Source organism: Malus domestica, chromosome 01, assembly GCF_042453785.1.
Source record: "Malus domestica chromosome 01, GDT2T_hap1".
Classification (NCBI taxonomy): domain Eukaryota; kingdom Viridiplantae; phylum Streptophyta; class Magnoliopsida; order Rosales; family Rosaceae; genus Malus; species Malus domestica.
Genome location: NC_091661.1, coordinates 18,454,904 through 18,460,659, shown reverse-complemented (window position 1 = coordinate 18,460,659; position 5,756 = coordinate 18,454,904). Strand labels below are relative to the sequence as shown.

The following is a 5,756-nucleotide window of genomic DNA, read 5'->3' as shown; positions in this document are numbered from 1 at the left end:
AATGATGAACCTCCAATGCCTCCTCCTTCTGGGGTTTTGTCAAGTACTGAGGCTCCGGATAACCACCCTCCGGTGCTTTCTCTTTCTGGGGCTCTACCGACTGCTGAGACTTCCCCTAAGCAACCTTTGTGAAGGCTCCCTTTTGTTTGTTTATTTTGACTCATGTATATGTACATATTTGTGGCTTATCGAAAATATTAATAAATAAGCTTTGCTTCATTTCAACATATTGTGTTAAATACACCAAAGCCTTCTTCATAAAGTTCTTTGAATTTTTGCTTTTGTTGAAACCTGTATTGTTGAAACTTTGTGAGTGAAGCATGTAGTTTGAGGTAGTGTTCCCTTAATTTCCCGAGTGAGGAAAACTTCTCGGTTGGAGACTTGAAAAATCCAAGTCATTGAGTAGTCACGAACTTTTGAGTACCAAGGCGTAGTAGCATATGGTGGGAGTCCCCCAAGTCGCTAGTCGAGGGAGTTGACGAATGAGGTGTCTTGCTAATAGTCCATGTCGTAAGTACCAAAACTTCATTCTTTTGTTTTCTAAGTGGTAGCCCCGGACTTTTTCTTCATAGATTTTGTTGATGAAGGTTGCTAGGCCCGAATAAGTGGAATTGCAGAAGGTGTAACCGTTGGTGCATTAACATCATAATGGAAGCATCACAATGATGGAAGCATCACAATGATGAAAGCATCATAATGATGAAAACACCATAATGATGAAACATCATAATGATGTTTCTTTGGTGGAATTGTTTTTCATTTCCCCTAACAACCGGAATTGTTTTTCAACATAACACCATCATCTGTAGGTCGAATCACAAAGTTGTCTTCATGAAAGTTGTTCGTTAATTCCTTAACTACAACATATCCAAATTGGAGAGCCATCGGAGCAGTACAACTCCAGAAATCCAGGTATGATGAGTGACTGTTTATCATTTGTCTGTCAACCCGTCAGATTAGTTGTGAGCTTTGAAACTCTATTTTCTCTTGCTCAGATCAGCATGCTCTCTTCATTGAAGTTGTTCCTCAGCTTGTGAACTACAACATATCCAAATTTGAGATCCCTCGGAGCTGTATAACTCAAGAAACTCAGGTATGATGAATGACTGGTTATTATTTTTCTGTCAACCCGTCAGATTTGTTGTGAGCTTCGAAACTCCATTTTCTCTTGTTCAGATCGGTATGCTTTCTTCATTGAAGTTGTTCCTCAGCTTGTGAACTACAACATATCCAAATTTGAGATCCCTCGGAGCTGTATAACTCAAGAAACTCAGGTATGATGAATGACTGGTTATTATTTTTCTGTCAACCCGTCAGATTTGTTGTGAGCTTCGAAACTCCATTTTCTCTTGTTCAGATCGGTATGCTTTCTTCATTGAAGTTGTTCCTCAGCTTGTGAACTACAACATATCCAAATTTGAGATCCCTCGGAGCTGTATAACTCAAGAAACTCAGGTATGATGAATGACTGGTTATTATTTTTCTGTCAACCCGTCAGATTTGTTGTGAGCTTCGAAACTCCATTTTCTCTTGTTCAGATCGGTATGCTTTCTTCATTGAAGTTGTTCCTCATCGACTCTTTCATAACATATCAAAAATTCAGGATGAACTAACGGTTAAATATTTCCAGATCTTCGAAACATCACAACAGCTTCGAAATCTGCAAGAAGCCGACTATCATGTTTGGAGCTTCAACACTTTAATTTCCGTCGCTCAAACAGAAATGGTTCCTTCTTGAAAGTTGTTCATATGCTCAAGAACTATAGGGTGTCCAAAATTCAGCTCCATTGGAGAAGAGCAGAGGTTGCAGAAATTTGATAGATGAAAGGAGGCGGAAGAGGGAGAGAGAGAAAAAGTCTCTTGGGTTGGATTTCTATTTTGGAGCAGATTCCAATTTTTGTAGCACCTTCATTATTGATGAATTGCTTGTACTTTTGTCCATTATGAAATTTGGGACTTTGGCTTGTTGTTGGATCTATTATAATATGTTTGGGAACATATATAAGTGAATAAATAAGAAGGAAAATTTTGGGCCCTTGTGGGTGTAAAACAAAAAATGTTTATGTTTACCCAAGTGTTTTTGTACAAGTTCAAGGGCATCTTGGGTTTTGTGAACAAAATTTGTTTATTTGGAGCAAGGTTTTGTGTTGAAGCTTTGTAGGTGAAGCTTTGGTGTTGAAGCTTTGTGGGTGAAGCTTTGGAGGTGAAGCTTTTCGGGTGAAGCTTGTTGGGTGAAGCTTTTTAGGTGAAGCTTTGTGGGTGAAGCTTTTTAGGTGAAGCTTTTCGGGTGAAGCTTTTTGGGTGAAGCTTTTTAGGTGAAGCTTTTCGGGTGAAGCTGTTTGGGTGAAGCTGTTTGGGTGAAGCTTTTTTAGGTGAAGCTTTGATGGTGAAGCTTTTTGGGTGAAGCTTTTTAGGTGAAGCTTTTTGGGTGAAGCTTTTTAGGTGAAGCTTTGATGGTGAAGCTTTTTGGGTGAAGCTTTTTAGGTGAAGCTTTGTGGGTGAAGCTTTGGAGGTGAAGCTTTTCGGGTGAAGCTTTTTGGATGAAGCTTTTTAGGTGAAGCTTTGTGGGTGAAGCTTTTTAGGTGAAGCTTTTCGGGTGAAGCTTTTTGGGTGAAGCTTTTTAGGTGAAGCTTTTCGGGTGAAGCTGTTTGGGTGAAGCTTTTTTAGGTGAAGCTTTGATGGTGAAGCTTTTTGGGTGAAGCTTTTTAGGTGAAGCTTTTTGGGTGAAGCTTTTTAGGTGAAGCTTTGATGGTGAAGCTTTTTGGATGAAGTTGTTTTTTTTTTTTTTTTTTTTTTTTTTTTTTTTTTTTTTTTTGGCGCTTGACACGGTCTTCATTTGCTTGTTTTGTAGTGACTCTTTATTGAATTCATTGCCAAATGGCCTTCATTACATAGGATGCCGAACGGCTATAGCTCAACACTTGTACATCGTGAGTCTATTTGTAGTAGTACTTCAAGTGATCAGCGTTCCATGGATGGCCAAGGGTCTTGCCATCGGAGCTTCTAAGTGTGTAAGAGCCAGGGCGACTGATGCCAATGACTTCATACGGTCCATCCCAGTTTGGACTAAGTGTGCCTTCACTCGGGACTCTGTCGCAGAGTAATCTTTTCTTTAAGACCCAGTCTCCTATTTTGAAAGAACGAAGCTTGACCCTAGAGTCATAATAGTTGGAGATGCGCTGCTTGTAGGCGACATTCCTCAAGTGAGCTTGGTTTCTGTGTTCCTCGACTAAATCCAAGTTGAGGGTGAGTTGTTTGTCATTTTCACTTTGAATGTAGTTCTGGACTCGGAATGTTGCTTGCTCGAGCTCAACAGGGACAACCGCCTCTGTGCCAAAGGCAAGTGAGAATGGAGTTTCTCCTGTTGAAGTCCGATATGAAGTGCGATATGACCAAAGAACTTGGGGTACAAATTCTGGCCAACAGCCTTTAGCTTTGTCCAAGCTGGTTTTCAAAGTGTGCTTGATTATTTTGTTGATGGCCTCAACTTGTCCATTAGACTGGGGATGAGCTGGAGAGGCAAAGCATAAGTTGATGTTGAACTTAGAGCAGAACAACCTGAACTTCTTGTTGTCAAACTGTCGCCCATTGTCAGTGACTATCGCATTGGGAATGCCGAATCTACAAAGGATGTTCTTCCACACGAAGTCTTCTATCTTTGCCTCAGTAATGGTTGCCAAGGGTTCTACTTCGGCCCACTTTGTGAAGTAGTCCACTGCAACGACTGCGTAACAGACTTTGCCCTTCCCTGCCGGCATTGGGCCGATCAAATCAAGTCCCCACTGGGCGAAGGGCCAAGGGCTGATCATAGGAGTAAGAGGCTCTGGAGGGGAATGAGGAATAGTTGCATATCGTTGACATTTGTCACATGAGCGGGATACTTTGATGGCATCCTGGTGGAGTGTTGGCCAGTAATATCCTTGGCGAAAAGTCTTGTGTGCTAGGGACCGAGATCCAGCATGATCTCCACAGACTCCCTCATGTATTTCCCGAAGGACGATTTCCGCCTCGGCAGGCGTAAGACACCTTAAGTATGGCAGGCTAAAACCTCGCTTATAGAGTTGATCATTGATGATCAGGTAGCGGGTAGACTTGTATCGAATTTGCTTAGCCTGGACTTTATCATTTGGGAGGGTGCCATGAGCAAGGAAATTATAGATCGGGGTGATCCAACTATCCCCCTGTTGTAAGTTGCATACTTCTGCGGCCATGGTGCTTGGTGTTGCCAACAGTTCGACATGAATTTTTCTTCCAATCTTGTCTTCCACAGCTGAGGCGAGGCGAGCCAGGGCGTCTGCATGACTGTTTGCCGCTCGAGGAACTTGGGTGATCTGGTAGTGGAAGTGCTTGAGCAAAAGTTGTGTTTGCGCAAGATATGCTGCCATTGAGCTGTCCTTAGCATCAAAGTTGTTGGTAACCTGGTTGACCACTAATTGGGAGTCACTGAAAATATCAATTTGTTTAACCCCGAGGTGTTTGGCCAAACGTAATCCTGCTAGAAGGGCTTCATACTCGGCCTCATTGTTTGATGCCTTGAATTTGAAACGAAGAGCATACTCCATTGCTACTTTGTCGGGCGTAGTCAAGACTAGTCCCGCTCCACAGCCCTGTTGGTTGGATGAGCCATCAACATACAGACTCCATGCTGGGGTTGTTGGTTCTATCTTCTGAGCTTCCGGGGGTAATGAAGCCACTGCTTCAGGTGTAGAAGCAATGTCAACCGGATATGTGAAGTCGGCAATGAAGTCTGCCACTGCTTGGCCCTTCTCAGCTGGCTTTGGTTGGTAGGAGATGTCAAACTCACCCAACGCTATTGCCCATTTGATCATTCGCCCTGAAGTGTCAGGACTTTGGAGTATCTGTCGAAGAGGATAATTGGTAAGCACGATGATGGAGTGCGCTTGGAAGTAAGGGCGGAGTTTTCGAACAGACATGACCAATGCCAGAGCCAATTTCTCAATGTTAGAGTACCGTGTCTCCGCATCTTGTAAGGCTTTGCTAGCGTAGTAGACAGGTCGCTCAATATTCCCATCCTTTCGAATGAGAACGGAACTTACGGCTGAAGCTGATACCGATAGGTAGATAATGAGAATGTCTCCTACCTCGGGCTTGGAGAGTAGAGGGGCTTTACTCATGTACTCCTTGAGGTTTTTGAATGCCTCGGCACATTCATCAGTCCATGTAATGTACTTCCTACTTCCCTTAAGTGCTTTAAAAAAGGGAGCACATTTGTCTGTGGCCTTAGAAATGAACCTGGTTAAGGCTGCCACCTTGCCAGTAAGGCTCTGGATGTCCTTTGAAGTTACCGGTTCCTTCATGTCGAGGATTGCTTTGATCTTCTCGGGATTAGCTTCAATGCCTCGTTGGCTAATCATGAAACCTAAGAATTTGCCAGAGCCTACGCCGAAGGCACATTTGTTGGGGTTTAACCTCATTCGATACCTCTTCAAAATAGTGAAAGTTTCATATAGGTTGGTGATGTGTTGGTCAGCATGTTTGCTCTTGACTAACATATCATCAACGTAAACTTCCATGCTCTTCCCAATCTGCTCGGCGAACATTGAGTTGACTAGTCTCTGATAAGTCGCTCCTGCATTCTTTAGGCCGAAAGGCATGACTTTGTAGCAGTATAGTCCTCTGTCGGTAGTGAAGGCTGTGTGTTCTTGATCCGAAGGGTTCATGAGGATTTGGTTGTATCCTGAGTAAGCATCCATGAAGCTCAGGAGTTCACACCCGGCCGTAGAGTCTATAAGTCT

At 43.0% G+C, this 5,756-nt stretch overlaps 1 long non-coding RNA gene across 1 annotated transcript; it reads left to right on the top strand.

Moving 5' to 3' along the window:
- The first annotated feature begins 995 nt into the window (after positions 1–995).
- LOC139197204 (uncharacterized) lies at positions 996–1,412 on the top strand. The gene is made up of 3 exons (XR_011582347.1): positions 996–1,093; positions 1,177–1,274; positions 1,358–1,412. It is a non-coding gene; the product is annotated as an uncharacterized lncRNA (long non-coding RNA).
- The last annotated feature ends 4,344 nt before the right edge of the window (positions 1,413–5,756 follow it).